Genomic DNA, 16,766 nt, shown 5'->3' on the forward strand with positions numbered 1-16,766 from the left:
TGACCAATCTTAACGTTTTGTTTTGTATAAAGGTAAATATTTTCTACGTAGCATTTACACAGGTATTGGCATTTATTTTCCATGTTGACTTAAGGTAGGGTCATGACTTAGGTATAGATGCATCAAAGGAAAAACCGGTCGCAAAGGGGCAGATTCTCAGAATCTGCCCTTTGCGACCAGTATTTTTGCATTTGGGATGCATCATCCCAAATGCAAAAATCGCAAGTTAAGAAATCGCAAAATTGCAATTACTTCAATTGCGATAGCATTTAAGGAATCTCAAATTGAGATTCCTTAAATGCAATGCATCAAAAAAAAAAAAAAGCGATTTCGCTAATAGGGGGAGCAAATTACCATGAAGTTGAACTGCATGGTAATTTGCAAAAACTTTGAAAAATGCACTAAAGTGCATTTTTCAAAGTTCCATTTTACACACACACATGCCCTTGGGGCATGTGTGTGTGCAAGATGTTCTCATATGCAGATTTCAGGGGTGCAACAGGGTGTCCTTTTAACACCCTGGCACCCTGGGTATTGCATTCTCAATTTGGGATTCTCTAATTGAGAATCGCAAATTGAGAATGTCTTCTCATTCATTCCTATGGGCCTCTAGGCCCATAGGAAAGAATGGGGAGGTATTCCTTAATTTCGCAATTAAGGAATGTTTAGAAATCGCTATTTATTTTGCTATTTCTACATGCATAGCCTTTTGCAATTCCTTATTAGCGAATCCTTATTTTTCGCTAATAAGGAATCGCAAATGGCATTGTTGATGCATCTATACCTTAGTCCTCGTGCGAGACATGATAATTCTTCCCTCCCTCAACAAAGTAAATGTATTGCAAATTATTTTCTGCGGTTCTCGATGCACTGTTCAGTATTCTAGTTTGCCATCTATAACAATTATAAGCAAAGGGAGCTAACCAGAAAGAGAAACGGGACCAGAGGAATGCAATGAGATTAAATCAAAGTGAATAGACCTCTTCTGCGAGATAAGGTGTTTTCTTCAGAAAAGATGGCCTACGGAGTTCTAATAGGTTAGATTTGACATTTGCAAAGTAGTGATGAAGGTGTGAATGCTGTAATGCAGGTTTATTAGTACAGTTGTTTCAATAACAGGAGCAATGGTGAAGTTCTGCAGAGGCTGACATTATGATGCAGTTTCCGTGAAACATGAAACTTATTTCATGGGACACTGTAAAATATGGGTAGAGCTAAATGTATTGAAGAAACACTGATTGATGTCTCACACGTTCAGGTATAAAATAACTTCACAAAATAATAACAACTGGGTCCATACTCACAAGTCTTAGTTATTTTGATTTGATCTCATGAAACAGAGTTAACTTATTGTATTCTGGCTAAGGTTAAATATTTTTCTTAGTAACTACTACATGTGAGAAAACAGCATGGCATTCACAATGCTCGTGCGCTCTTCGCCAGATATGCTGTTACCATAGTGCCAATATCGGCCCACTCACCAGCCCTCTCGCAGCAACATGCATGTCGCAGAAATAATCAGACAAGACAACTTTTGTTGGAGGAAAAAAGTGGCTGCAGGTTTATTAGCATATACACATGCCAACATGGTGGGTTATCTTACAGGCGATCCAAAGGCAAGCAAGCCGCCCCTCGCGGCCTACTACCTGATGGGCCAATTTGCAACGTGGCCTTAGCCAATCGTTGCTTAGCGGGTGTGGTGAGGAGATAGCCCCTCCCATTTCCGGTGAACCATTGGTCCACCCTCTTGCTCACGCCCCCCCCCCCCTACGAGGGGCGGAGCGTTCAAGCGACCCCCGGTTGTACAGGTTTCCAACCGCCCGTAGGATAGCGGGTCGCCGTCGCACCCCAGTGTCCACCGCACAGACTTCCTGGGGATATTAGGCCTCAGCATCATTTGTGCTCCTGAAGAGGGTACTTCCGGGTACCTTTCCGCCTCTGGATCGCCCTGTAACTCCGCCTGCAACACAAATGAGAAAATATTAGAAGACATTTCCCCCCCACCCTGAAAGCGCCGGGAATGCGGTAGGGAGGGAAACGGCGTCAGGGTGAGGGGACAGCGGACAAAGAGGCCGCTATGTGGGCGGGGGAGGAATATATACTCTCCCCCGCCCCCACCAGGCCGGAAGTGACGAGCGGGACCCGTAAGGGATCTCAGAGCAATGGGCTGCCCTGTGTGCCATCTTGTGGCACTATGGGGGCCGCCCTCTTACTAGTGTCCCCTGCGGGGACGTGTCGGTCGGCCCGCATAGTGCCAATATCGGCCCACTCACCAGCCCTCTCGCAGCAACATGCATGTCGCAGAAATAATCAGACAAGACAACTTTTGTTGGAGGAAAAAAGTGGCTGCAGGTTTATTAGCATATACACATGCCAACATGGTGGGTTATCTTACAGGCGGTCCAAAGGCAAGCAAGCCGCCCCTCGCGACCTACCACTTGATGGGCCAATTTGCAACGTGGCCTTAGCCAATCGTTGCTTAGCGGTTGTGGTGAGGAGTTAGCCCCTCCCATTTCCGGTGAACCATTGGTCCACCCTCTTGCTCACGCCCCCCCCCCTACGAGGGGCGGAGCGTTCAAGCGACCACCGGTTGTACAGGTTACCAACCGCCCGTAGGATAGCGGGTCGCCGTCGCACCCCAGGGTCCACCGCACAGACTTCCTGGGGATATTAGGCCTCAGCATCGTTTGTGCTCCTGAAGAGGGTACTTCCGGGTACCATTCCGCCTCTGGATTGCCCTGTAACTCCGCCACAGCCCTGGGTGTGGCGACCGTTGCAGCCAGGGCCCCCCACCAAGGCCGGCATTCCTCCTACTATTTCTAGCGCGTTATATCTAGGGCCTCTCCCCTAACAAGCCTGAACATGTCCATCATTAGATCGGGCAGGAGTGTCAAAATGTCCTCCCATAAACCCTAGCGCTTGGCGTAAAGCCTCCTGCTTGTTGAACCATAGACTGGTCACAGATGCGTGGACCCTGCTAACCGCTAGAGACCCTGATATATACACCAGAATGGTGTTGATTAAAAAATAATGCGTCCCAAAGTTCCCTATTTGGTGGACAAGGAGTATCCGCTGGGACCAGTCTGTGAAAGTGTAAATACAGTGACACGCACCTCAGTCCAGAATACCCTTGCCTGATCCTCAAAAGGCACCTAGAGCCCGCTGCCCCCCGCAGCTCAGTCGAGGGAAGAATGGCCCAGAACCCCCAGACTGAGTTCGGAACACTATCACCACCACAGGCTCTGGCTAAAGATTGGCTACCCCTGACCTGGCAAGGCCCTTCGATGGAGCCTGTATAGATCTTGATGAGTGTTCTAGCTCTGACCTGAACCAGTGTGATGGGAACGCAACATGTTACAATTACTATGGCGGTTATTCCTGTGGGTGTAATGAAGGGTATCTGGGAGACAGATACCACTGCCGCCTGCCTGCGTGTACTCTGAACCCCTGTCCCTTTGGCAGTGAGTGTATAGAAACCTCTGACACCTACACCTGCCTTGATCCATGTGAGAACTACGCCACACTGAATGATTACTGGAGAAGCTCGTCCTTTGGTGTGTCCTTTTATAATTGTGACTATTATTTTTATGGATGGTACCGGTTCACGGGCAGCGGAGGGGTTCGGATGCCAGAGACCTGCGTAGAACCCTATAGATGCAATACTGCCGCCCCGGTGTGGCTGAATGGAATACACCCGGCCGTTGAAGATGGCATTGTTAGTAGGACTGCTTGTGCCTCGTGGTATCGCTGGTGGTATTGGTGGTATTTTTCGTACAGCTGCTGTGTGTGGTCATCCACGGTACAGGTCAGGCAGTGTCCTGCAGGATTCTATGTTTACAAGCTACAAGGTACACCACAAGGTCAATGCACTCTATCCTATTGTACTGGTAAGTACAACTAATAACTAATTCAACGCTTTTAATGTGTTGGTAAAATGATTTGACAGGTGATTTGTGATTGCTCTTTCCAAACAGAACAGCACATAATAAAATAGTTCTGGCGTTTTCTCTCAATACCGTCGTCAACTCAGTGAAGCAAACATGCCTAGTGCGGGAACAAACAATCTTTGAACACGGTGTAATGTTTCTAGTACCTATCAGAGGCATCAGTGTTGTGGGAGTCAAGCAGTCTATGACCAATCTTAACGTTTTGTTTTGTATAAAGGTAAATATTTTCTACGTAGCATTTACACAGGTATTGGCATTTATTTTCCATGTTGACTTAAGGTAGGGTCATGACTTAGGTGTAGATGCATCAAAGGAAAAACCGGACGCAAAGGGGCAGATTCTCAGAATCTGCCCTTTGCGACCAGTATTTTTGCATTTGGGATGCATCATCCCAAATGCAAAAATCGCAATTTAAGAAATCGCAAAATTGCAATTACTTCAATTGCGATAGCATTTAAGGAATCTCAAATTGAGATTCCTTAAATGCAATGCATCAAATAAAAAAAAAATAGCGATTTCGCTAATAGGGGGAGCAAATTACCATGAAGTTGAACTGCATGGTAATTTGCAAAAACTTTGAAAAATGCACTAAAGTGCATTTTTCAAAGTTCCATTTTACACACACACATGCCCTTGGGTCATGTGTGTGTGTGCAAGATGTTCTCATATGCAGATTTCAGGGGTGCAACAGGGTGTCCTTTTAACACCCTGGCACCCTGGGAATTGCATTCTCAATTTGCGATTCTCTAATTGAGAGTCGCAGATTGAGAATGTCTTCTCATTCATTCCTATGGGCCTCTAGGCCCATAGGAATGAATGGGGAGGTATTCCTTAATTTCGCAATTAAGGAATGTTTAGAAATCGCTATTTATTTTGCTATTTCTACATGCGTAGCCTTTTGCAATTCCTTATTAGCGAATCCTTATTTTTCGCTAATAAGGAATCGCAAATGGCATTGTTGATGCATCTATACCTTAGTCCTCATGCGAGACATGATAATTCTTCCCTCCCTCAACAAAGTAAATGTATTGCAAATTATTTTCTGCGGTTCTCGATGCACTGTTCAGTATTCTAGTTTGTCATCTCTCACAATTATAAGCAAAGGGAGCTAACCAGAAAGAGAAACAGGGGACCAAAGGAATGCAATGAGATCAAATCAAAGTGAATAGACCTCTTGTTGAACTTGGGCCTTAGGGCAGGTTCACCCCTAATCTTTTTGCTTTTATTTGTGACCCTGTGTAGTGATTTTTGGGTCTCTGCGCACTTTTTCCCTGTGTCCCAGAGTAAAGTGCGTGCGTGTAGTATGGCTGGCCTGCCCTCCCATAGGAATGCATGGGGAATGTGTGTGTCCATGTTAGTTCCTGATGTGTGGGGAGTGCAGGCACGAGTTTGGTATGTGTGAACTCGTGAGAGCGAATGCTGCAAGATGGTGTCTGCGGCATGTATGTGTCTAGAAGGGAAGTGCTACTTCTGGACATTGATGTATGTGTGCAGTGAGGGTGCTGGAGCGTGATTGGCTGGAGCTGGCTGGCATGCCAGGCTCCAGGAAGTCTTGATGGGTCTGCCCGGTGGTGAGTGTGAGATCAGTATGAGTAATGTATGGGAGGAGTATACCTGTGTCCTGGATGGGCTGGGGTTTTCCCCACACAATGTTGGCTCCGCCCCCCTGTGGTTTGTCTAACGACCCAAGCCTCCCCAGTGAATGAAAGGGGTGGTTGGGCCATCAAGGGTACTCCCAAGCCAGCTGCAACTGGTTTCCCCCCACCCTGCACCCTGAAGACAAAGGAATTTACAGTATAAGAAGGGGCGGTGTCCCCTTACAATTTGTTCTACTTTTGGATCCTTACCAGAGGGGTCTGTTGCTGCTGCTGGGGCCAGGAGGACCGCCACTTGGATTGTCTCCCTGCCTGGAGACCCAGTGTGCTGGCTCTGGCCCTGCCCTGCCCCCCCTGTCTGCCTCCAGACCTTGCTGGAGCTTTGCTGTGCTTGGGGAGCGCTCTCCCTTGTCCCCAGCGCTGGGAGCGCTTCGTTTTGCTCTTAGCGCTGAGAGCGCTTTATTTCATGCCCTAAGCGCTTGGGAGCGCTTTGTGTGCAGCCGGTGCCCACCCGGCATCTGCCCGTTTTAATTTGCCGATTTTCGGCAGCGCGAGTGCCTACCTCGCTTTATATTTGATTTGGAAGCCGGTGCCCACCCGGCATTGCCCCGTCCTTGGATATTTAAATCATCACAAGGGAGCCCACTCCTCGGATGCTGAGAGCCCGCCTGCCTGCCTGAGACGAGCCGCCGCGCTGCCCGTGGCGACCCGGAAGTATTGGGCCGGCCGGCCACTCACAGCGCGGCCCGGAGAGGCCGACCGGAAGTCCCACCCCCCACCGAGCCGCAAGACGAAGGAAGCAGCCGGCGTGTCCTGCCTGAGGCTCCCGATCGAAGGGAGAGCCCCGGGACAAGAGAGAGGAGCCGCCGCAGCCCGAGACAGCCGGTGAGTGGGGCCTGAGAGCGGCCCAAGTGAGAAGAGCCGATTGAGGTTCTGGGGGCATTACTTGATCCTGAGTCCCCCGTGAGGGACTCCAACGAAGCCCGCAGTGGGATTAGGAGCCCCGAGGCTCCTGGGGGCAATTTGGTTATTTAGAGCCCGAGAGGCTCCCGCCCTAAACGATATTTACGAGCCTCGAGGCTCGAGGGGGCACCTTGATTTCTTTGTTGAGCCTGCAAGGCTCCCGCCTACATTGTTTAGAGCCCCGAGGCTCCCGCCCCCATTTTGATTCAGAGCCCCGAGAGGCTCTGCAGTGCCACAGTTGTTTTAGAGCCCAGAGAGGCTCTAGGGGCATACCATTGTTGAAGAGCGCTGAAGCTCTATAGTGCCAGCAGATTGATTTTGCGAGCCCAGAGAAGGCTCACAGCGCCCACATTTGTTCCAGAGCCCCAGAGAGGCTCTTGGGTGCCAATCATTGTTCTTGAGCCCACGAGGCTCCAACGTTGCCCAGCTGTATTTACAACTGTCCAGCACTTAGTGGACAGTTGCTACGTTTAGGCTTTGTTCTGTGCTGCCTGCGCAGCCGTCCCTGACATTGAGACTCAGGGCATTCCAGCCCTTGCGAGGCCAGTTGGCCTGAGGGACATTGCTAGTATTGTGCTACGTGCACCCTGCGCAATTTATGATTTACTGCTTATGTGATTCTTTATGTTTTTATTCCCCTTTGCTAAAAGTGACCTGCTTAGAGGAATGTTTGTTTTTACCTTTGCTAAAAGTGACCTGCTTAGGTAATTGTTTATGTTTTTATCCCCTTTGCTAAAAGTGACCTGCTTAGAGGATTGTTTATGTCGTTACCTTTGCTAAAAGTGACCTGCTTAGGTAATGCCTTGTGCTTTTATTTCCCTTTGCTAAAAGTGACCTGCTTAGAGGAATGTTGATGGTTTATTGCCTTCGCTAAATGTGACTTGCCTAGGTGATTATTTTAGGTTTCCTTCCCTTTGCTAAATGTGACTTGCTTAGGTGATGGTTTTCCTTCCATAGGTCCTGATGATAAGGTCCTAGTCCCCTGCGTGATTTCCCTACAGTGTTTAGGGTGGCGTAGGAGGTATTTACCCTTTACCAGTAGTTACTGGTTATATGCTACATTTTCTATTTCTGTGTTACAGTCATTATATGTTGATGTGCTAAAATGTTATACCTACAAGTATTATTTCTAAAAGTGCATACCCCTGACAGTGGTCCAGGTGGCCCTGTCCTGTACATAATCCCTTGTAAATCTTGCCCGTGCCTGTTGGCACATTGTAAAGTATGTGTCTTATCTAATGTGTTTTTATTATAATACAAAGGCTATTTTTTGTTATAACCTTGTGTGGAGTTTCCTTTGTGGTGGGCCTAGGGTGTTGCTGCTGGGGGGCGCGCGCAATCGCTTTACACATCGCCTCCGAGATTAGCCTTGCTGCTCGCGCCACGTTACCTAGAGGGTGAGCGGGGGTTATCTTGGTGTGTGACTCCCTTGCCCTGACTTGGAAGTGGTGGTCTCTGACTGACCTTGGCGCAAGCCTTGGCCAGCCAGAGATCCCGTTTCTAACACCTCTTCTGCGAGATAAGGTGTTTTCTTCAGAAAATATGGCCTACGGAGTTCTAATAGGTTACATTTGACATTTGCAGTGTAGTGATGAAGGTGTGAATGCTGTAATGCAGGTTTATTAGTACAGTTGTTTCAATAACAGGGACACTGTAAAATATGGGTAGAGCTGAATGTATTGAAGAAACACTGATTGATGTCTCACACGTTCAGGTATAAAATAACTTCACAAAAAAAAAACAACTGGGTCCATACTCACAAGTCTTAGTTATTTTGATTTGTTCTCATGAAACAGAGTAAACTTATTGTGTTCTGGCTAAGGTTAAATATTTTTCTTAGTAACTACTACATGTGAGAAAACAGCATGGCATTCACAATGCTCGTGCGCTCTTCACCAGATATGCTGTTACTATAGTGCCAATATCGGCCCACTCACCAGCCCTCTCGCAGCAACATGCATGTCGCAAAAATAATCAGACAAGACAACTTTTGTTGGAGGAAAAAAGTGGCTGCTGGTTTATTAGCATATACACATGCCAACATGGTGGGTTATCTTACAGGCGATCCAAAGGCAAGCAAGCCGCCCCTCGCGGCCTACCACCTGATGGGCCAATTTGCAACGTGGCCTTAGCCAATCGTTGCTTAGCGGTTGTGGTGAGGAGATATCCCCTCCCATTTCTGGTGAACCATTGGTCCACCCTCTTGCTCACGCCTCCCCCTACGAGGGGCGGAGCGTTCAAGCGACCCCCGGTTGTACAGGTTACCAGGATAGCGGGGCGCCGTCGCACCCCAGGGTCCACCGCACAGACTTCCTGGGGATATTAGGCCTCTTAATCAGGATGGGGAAAGGATCACTAGTCCTGCTTAAGCCATGGTTTTGCAGGTCGAAAGGTGGTATCTCCCAAAATATGACCCTCATACACGTGTATGTTGGAAACTTCTCTGAGCGGTATATACTGTGTCCCCGCTTTTCTTTACACGTGCGTGCCTAATCATTGGATCATTTTTTGTGTGTGCACCCTCCACCAGGAGGTTTTACCTTAGGTTTAAGGCAGTAGTGATCGTGGAACAGTGGGGAAGTTGGTGGTGGTTCTTAAAAAGTCCGGACAGCCAGAGAAAGAATTTTTGATGAATCTGGATTCGGGCTATTGATAAAATTGTATGTGCAACCTACGAATTGATAAGGAATTCAAGTGCACTTTATATAGAATTAAAAAGAGGTCAACATGTTTCAGCCTTGGGTAGTCAGTAGATCAATAGGCTTTCGTCAGGACCAATAGGGGTGTGATAGTGAAAAAAGTGTGAAGAATAAAAGGTTTATTGACCTGATTCTTCATGAGGTTAAGGCTTCATTGTACCTGTATAAGAGAATAGACAGACATACACACAACAGACAGGGAGATAGGGTGTAGGAGACATATAATTATGTACATGCTTCGGCGGGCGTAGGTGATTCGAATCACCTACGCCCGCCGAAGCATGACAATGGGAGAGTTGACGCCAGAAATGAGTGTGATTCAATGAAAAGTATTGCCATTTTCTAGTTCTTTGCTGAAATCATTTGATTTCACAAGAGTACTTTTGTACATAATTATATGTCTCCTACACCCTTCCTTTCCAGTGAAGAATTGGCTTGGTAGTTTGGTCTGCCCTGTTCCCATGATGCACTGGGCCAGGGACAGACTAATTTGCATATAGCCAGGTTCTGAACTGGGATGGTGCAGTGAGCTAAAAAACGGTGATGGATCAAGCCCTGATCTGTTGACTGGGTAGGAGTGTTCAAATTAACTCAGATACTCTGTCCATCACCACCCCCTTTTTGAAATAATTTTGGCCACCACAAGTGTGGAAGGGTATGCTCAGACATGAGTCCCTTGCTCACTGCACCATCAGGATTCAAGCAAGCCGGGCCGAAGACGGCTGTAATGCCAGAAACCGGTCCCCGGAAGCTTGTTTCCTTTCCAGTGAAGAATTGGCTTGGTTGTTTTGTTCCCATGATCCACTGGGCCAGGGACAGACTAATTTGCATATAGCCAGGTTCTGAACTGGGATGGTGCAGTGAGCTAAAAAACGGTGATGGATCAAGCCCTGATCTGTTGACTGGGTAGGAGTGTTCTGATTAACTCAGATACTCTGTCCATCACCACCCCCTTTTTGAAATTATTTTGGCCACCACAAGTGTGGAAGGGTATGCTCAGACATGAGTCCCTTGCTCACTGCACCATCAGGATTCAAGCAAGCCGGGCCGAAGACGGCTGTAATGCCAGAAACCAGTCCCCGGAAGCTTGTTTCCTTTCCAGTGAAGAATTGGCTTGGTAGTTTGGTCTGCCCTGTTCCCATGATGCACTGGGCCAGGGACAGACTAATTTGCATATAGCCAGGTTCTGAACTGGGATGGTGCAGTGAGCTAAAAAACGGTGATGGATCAAGCCCTGATCTGTTTACTGGGTAGGAGTGTTCTGATTAACTCAGATACTCTGTCCAGCACCACCCCCTTTTTGAAATTATTTTGGCCACCACAAGTGTGGAAGGGTATGCTCAGACATGAGTCCCTTGCTCACTGCACCATCAGGATTCAAGCAAGCCGGGCCGAAGACGGCTGTAATGCCAGAAACCGGTCCCCGGAAGCTTGTTTCCTTTCCACTGAAGAATTGGCTTGGTAGTTTGGTCTGCCCTGTTCCCATGATGCACTGGGACAGGGACAGACTAATTTGCATATAGCCAGGTTCTGAACTGGGATGGTGCAGTGAGCTAAAAAACGGTGATGGATCAAGCCCTGATCTGTTGACTGAGTAGGAGTGTTCTGATTAACTCAGATACTCTGTCCATCACCACCCCCTTTTTTAAATTATTTTGGCCACCACAAGTGTGGAAGGGTATGCTCAGACATGAGTCCCTTGCTCACTGCACCATCAGGATTCAAGCAAGCCGGGCCGAAGACGGCTGTAATGCCAGAAACCGGTCCCCGGAAGCTTGTTTCCTTTCCAGTGAAGAATTGGCTTGGTAGTTTGGTCTGCCCTGTTCCCATGATGCACTGGGCCAGGGACAGACTAATTTGCATATAGCCAGGTTCTGAACTGGGATGGTGCAGTGAGCAAAAAAACGGTGATGGATCAAGCCCTGATCTGTTGACTGTGTAGGAGTGTTCTGATTAACTCAGATACTCTGTCCATCACCACCCCCTTTTTGAAATTATTTTGGCCACCAGAAGTGTGGAAGGGTATACTCAGACATGAGTCCCTTGCTCACTGCACCATCAGGATTCAAGTAAGCCGGGCCGAAGACGGCTGTAATGCCAGAAACCGGTCCCCGGAAGCTTGTTTCCTTTCCAGTGAAGAATTGGCTTGGTAGTTTGGTCTGCCCTGTTCCCATGATGCACTGGGCCAGGGACAGACTAATTTGCATATAGCCAGGTTCTGAACTGGGATGGTGCAGTGAGCTAAAAAATGGTGATGGATCAAGCCCTGATCTGTTGACTGGGTAGGAGTGTTCTGATTAACTCAGATACTCTGTCCATCACCACCCCCTTTTTGAAATTATTTTGGCCACCACAAGTGTGGAAGGGTATGCTCAGACATGAGTCCCTTGCTCACTGCACCATCAGGATTCAAGCAAGCCGGGCCGAAGACGGCTGTAATGCCAGAAACCGGTCCCCGGAAGCTTGTTTCCTTTCCAGTGAAGAACTGGCTTGGTAGTTTGGTCTGCCCTGTTCCCATGACGCACTGGGCCAGGGACAGACTAATTTGCATATAGCAAGGTTCTGAACTGGGATGGTGCAGTGAGCTAAAAAACGGTGATGGATCAAGCCCTGATCTGTTGACTGGGTAGGAGTGTTCTGATTAACTCAGATACTCTGTCCATCACCACCCCCTTTTTGAAATTATTTTGGCCACCACAAGTGTGGAAGGGTATGCTCAGACATGAGTCCCTTGCTCACTGCACTATCAGGATTCAAGCAAGCCGGGCCGAAGACGGCTGTAATGCCAGAAACCGGTCCCCGGAAGCTTGTTTCCTTTCCAGTGAAGAATTGGCTTGGTAGTTTGGTCTGCCCTGTTCCCATGACGCACTGGGCCAGGGACAGACTAATTTGCATATATCCAGGTTCTGAACTGGGATGGTGCAGTGAGCTAAAAAACGGTGATGGATCAAGCCCTGATCTGTTGACTGAGTAGGAGTGTTCTGATTAATTCAGATACTCTGTCCATCACCACCCCCTTTTTGAAATTATTTTGGCCACCACAAGTGTGGAAGGGTATGCTCAGACATGAGTCCCTTGCTCACTGCACCATCAGGATTCAAGCAAGCCGGGCCGAAGACGGCTGTAATGCCAGAAACCGGTCCCCGGAAGCTTGTTTCCTTTCCAGTGAAGAATTGGCTTGGTAGTTTGGTCTGCCCTGTTTCCATGATGCACTGGGCCAGGGACAGACTAATTTGCATATAGCCAGGTTCTGAACTGGGATGGTGCAGTGAGCTAAAAAACGGTGATGGATCAAGCCCTGATCTGTTGACTGGGTAGGAGTGTTCTGATTAACTCAGATACTCTGTCCATCACCACCCCCTTTTTGAAATTATTTTGGCCACCACAAGTGTGGAAGGGTATGCTCAGACATGAGTCCCTTGCTCACTGCACCATCAGGATTCAAGCAAGCCGGGCCGAAGACGGCTGTAATGCCAGAAACCGGTCCCCGGAAGCTTGTTTCCTTTCCAGTGAAGAATTGGCTTGGTAGTTTGGTCTGGACATTATCCAAAGTTCCAGCCCAGCAATCGTATAGAGGCAGAAAAAGTGAAAGAGGAAGACTAAGTTGCTGCTCTACAGATTTCCACCACGGAGGTACCCTGCAATTCAGCCACAGTAGCCGCCATACTGCGCAAAGAGCACCCCTATTCCCCCAGAGGAGGATACACCCCCTTCACCTCTTAAGCCAAAAGGACCATAGACTGAATCCAATGACTAAGCATGGGCGTAAAATCCGTTCCGCTCGCGGATTTTCGGTAAATTCGCAATCCGCGAACTCTCGCGAACTTGCCGAAAATTCGTAGAATCCGTGCGAAGCTGATTTTTTGCTTGGTTGCACTTGCCAACTAGAATACTATACAATTTCGCGGGAGTAAACACTTGCGAACACGTAGATGCGGCGGGCAGCGACAATCTCACAATTGCGAGATTGCAAAATTTGCAATTTCGCACAAGAAATCCACCGGCAGGCAGCATAAACCTTGAAAATTATGATTTTTATCAGAATAACTCCTCAGGTTGACATTTGCCTGCACTTTTTCTTTGCAAGGAGTCCATTTTGGGGGGTGGGGGTGGGAGGAAGGAAGTGCCCCACAGTCTCCAACTTCCTATTCCTGTCCACCAGGCTCCTCCCAGTGCTTTCTTCATGTGCTGGTCACTTTGATTTGGATCTTGACCTGGAAGGATTACTTTTTGTGGATGCTGCTGGATATTTGGATTTTTGCAAAACTGAAAGCACTCAGCAGGTGCAAAAGTTCAATCTTATCATTAGTAACCATTCCCTGTAGTGCTTCATGAGGGGCCCCTTCAGAGTTCATTTGCCTACTTGCAACTATTCTATGACCCTGCTCTGACCCTCACAGCAGGCTCAGAGAATAGCTACAAGTATACAACAGAGGTCCTGTTAAAAAAATTACACTGCATCAGAAAGCAATTACAGACAAAACTGAAAGCACTCAGCAGGTGCAAAAGTTCAATCTTATCATTAGTAACCATTCCCTGTAGTGCTTCCTGAGGGGCCCCTTCAGAGTTCAGTTGCCTACTTGCAACTATAGGCCACAAAGGTCCTGTGAAAAAAGTGCACTGCAACAGAAAGCAAATTACAGATAAGGAAGCAGGTGCCAGCCAGACTGGAAGTTTAAATTCAGTGACACATTAATCAACCCCAAATTAATTAATGTCAGTTGAAGCAGGGCAGGTGTGCTTGCTTTTTTTCACTCCCATAATCTACAGTGATAAACCAACCAGAGGGTGGCAGTGATGTACCAGAGGGTGGCATGGGTGTACCAGAGGGTGGCAGTGGTGAAACAGAGGGTGCTGTGAACCTGTGATGATGAACCAGATGTAGAAACAACATAGTCGCGGCCGTTGCGAGCCGACAAGTAAGTTCGCAATTGCGAACTGGTACGGAACCCTCGCGAACTGGCAGAAATCCTTGTAAACACAACAAAAAAAAATCCGCAAATTTGCGAGAGTTCGCGGATTTTGCGGATTGCGAATCCGTAAATACGCAAGTTCGCGGATTGCCAATTCGCAAAATCCGCCCATGCTTACCAATGACTCAAAGTAGCTGAGGATGTGTTTTCCCCTTTCTTAGCTGGACCAAAATTAACAAACAAAACGCCCCCCTTCTGGAAGGACTCCACCACATGCAAATACCACAACAAAGTCCGCCTCACATCCAAACAGTGCAAGCGACTGTCCTCAGCCGAGGAAGGATCAGGACACAACTCTGGCAAAATCACCTCCCTTCTGAGATAAAAAGCCAAATTAACCTTAGGGACAAAAGACGGAACCAGCACCACCCGGTCCGAAAATACCCTGTGGAGTGGTCCCAACTCACCAATCCTCCTAGCTGAAGTGATGGTGACCAAGAAAGAAGCCTTGAAAGTCAGAAGTTTCAACTCCAGACCCTCAAGGGGCTCAAAACGAGGACCTGACAACACATCCAAGACCAACTGCAAATTCCAACAGTTAAAGGAATGAACAGGCTGAAGAAAAAGTTTAAAAGACCATGAAAAAACCAAGGCATCAGTCCCCCGTCATCCTGCAAATTGCGCCAGGAACCCCTAAATGCTTGAATGGCTGCCTATGACACCCACAGCAAAGCAACTGACAAACCCAACTGAGCCCCATCATACAGGATCTGCATAACCAACAAGAGGTCAGCTACAGAAGATCAACCTCCTTACGAGCACACCAGGCCGAAAAAGCTCCCCAATGCCTGGTATAAGAGAGAAGCGTAGAGGACCTATGAGAAGCCTGCATCATCACAGCCAACTGATTAGGGACCCCCAAACCGGCTAAACCTCTCTGCTCAACCACCACGCCGTCAAGTGCAACAACCTTAAAGTGCCCAGGGGAATTGCCTGCCTGCAAAAATAATGGAGACAGGAAAACTGGAAGAACCCACTCCAGATCACAACTCAACAAGCTAAGGAGAGGAAACCAATTTGCATGAGACCACTTGGGCGCAATCAACACCACCTGTGCCCGCTCCTTCCGGACCCGAACCAGAAAAGCACGGACCTGCTGGAACGGAGGGAAAGCATAGAGCAGGCCCTGAGGCCAAGGACAGGTCAAGCCGTCGACTCCCCACGCAAGTGGACACCAACCCAGGGAACAAAACCGCCCCACCTTGGCATTCCCCAGGACCACAAACAGGTCCACCACTGGGAGGTCCCAACGAACCACCAACTGGCTGAACAAACCGGTAGGTAGGGAGAATTCCTTGGATGAGGGAATGTCCCTGCTCAATAAATTGGCATGAACATTCTCCACCCCTGAATGTATAGAGCAGACAGCCCCAGAACCCAGTCCTGAGCCCACAGGATGATGTCTCTGGCCACTAAGTTCAGGGATCGGGACCTGCCCCCCTGCTTGTTGACATAGGACTTTGCCACCAGATTGTCCGTCCGAACCACCACCATCTGCCCCCACAGAGAATTCTGAAAATGGGGCAAAGCTAGCCAAATCTCCTTCAATTCCCTCTAGTTCGAAGACATCCGGTATCCCCATAGAGACCAGTTCCCCTGAACCTGCTCTGACCCCAGCCATGCCTTCCAACCGGACACGCTGGCATCCAAAGTCGCCACCAGCGGAGCAGAGGGTGACAGCGAGACTTGACAGAAGATGACACTGGCAGAGCCACCAGGAGAGGTCCTCCTGGGCCAGTTTCGTTATCTGCAGCGGAATCAACAGATTCTGGGCCCCCGGAGACCACCCAGCCAGAATCCAGTTGGCCAGGGGAAGAAGGTGAAACCGAGTTCAGGGCACAAGAAACACCACAGAAGCCAAATGTCACTGCACTCTCAACCACCCCACCACCGGAAGAGCCTCCTGGGACATCAAGGCCAGAACCTGCACCTGTAATGAGACCAAGCACCTTTTGGACAGAGTATAACGGCTCTCCAGAGTCTGAAAACAAGCCCCAGTGAAGACCATGTCTTGAGAGGGGGCCAAAGAAGATTTTTCCCAGTTCACCAAAAAATCGTGTTTCTGTAGCACCACCAAGACCCTTTTGACCTGAGCGAGCAACAGAGACTCCTCTGCTGCATGGAGCTAAATATTGTCCAAATAAGGAGGAACTAATACCCCCTCCGCATGAAGGATAGCCATGAGGGGCGCCAGAACCTTTGTAAAGACCCTCGGAGAAGACCCTCGGCTGAACGATAGGACACAAAATTGAAAATTGGCACTGCCCACCATGAACTGCAGGAATCGTAAAGAGGAGGCTGCGACGGGACGTGAAGATAAGCATCCTTGAGATCCAAAGAGGCCCAAAAATCTCTCGGCTGGACCAGAGGAATAATTGCTTGAATGGTCAACATTCGGAAGTGAACAGCCCAAACCCCGGAATTTACCAACTTTAGATCCAGAACAGGACGAAAACCTCCAGAGACCTTCTGCACTGGGTTAAAGTAATATTGGGGTGTCATTGATGCTAGGATACACTTGGCGCCCAAGAAATTTGCTTAATGTAGAAGAAAGAAGCATGTTTGTAATTTCAGTGGTGCTAAAGGCGA

At 48.4% G+C, this 16,766-nt stretch overlaps 1 protein-coding gene across 1 annotated transcript in view; it reads left to right on the top strand.

The window, feature by feature from the left end:
- The window catches only part of LOC144786128 (uromodulin-like), a 649,354-nt gene that overhangs the window by 269,785 nt on the left and 362,803 nt on the right, over positions 1 to 16,766 (top strand). The gene's annotated exons all lie outside the window — the stretch shown is intronic.

Source organism: Lissotriton helveticus, chromosome 10 (genome assembly GCF_964261635.1).
Source record: "Lissotriton helveticus chromosome 10, aLisHel1.1, whole genome shotgun sequence".
Taxonomy (NCBI): Eukaryota; Metazoa; Chordata; class Amphibia; order Caudata; family Salamandridae; genus Lissotriton; species Lissotriton helveticus.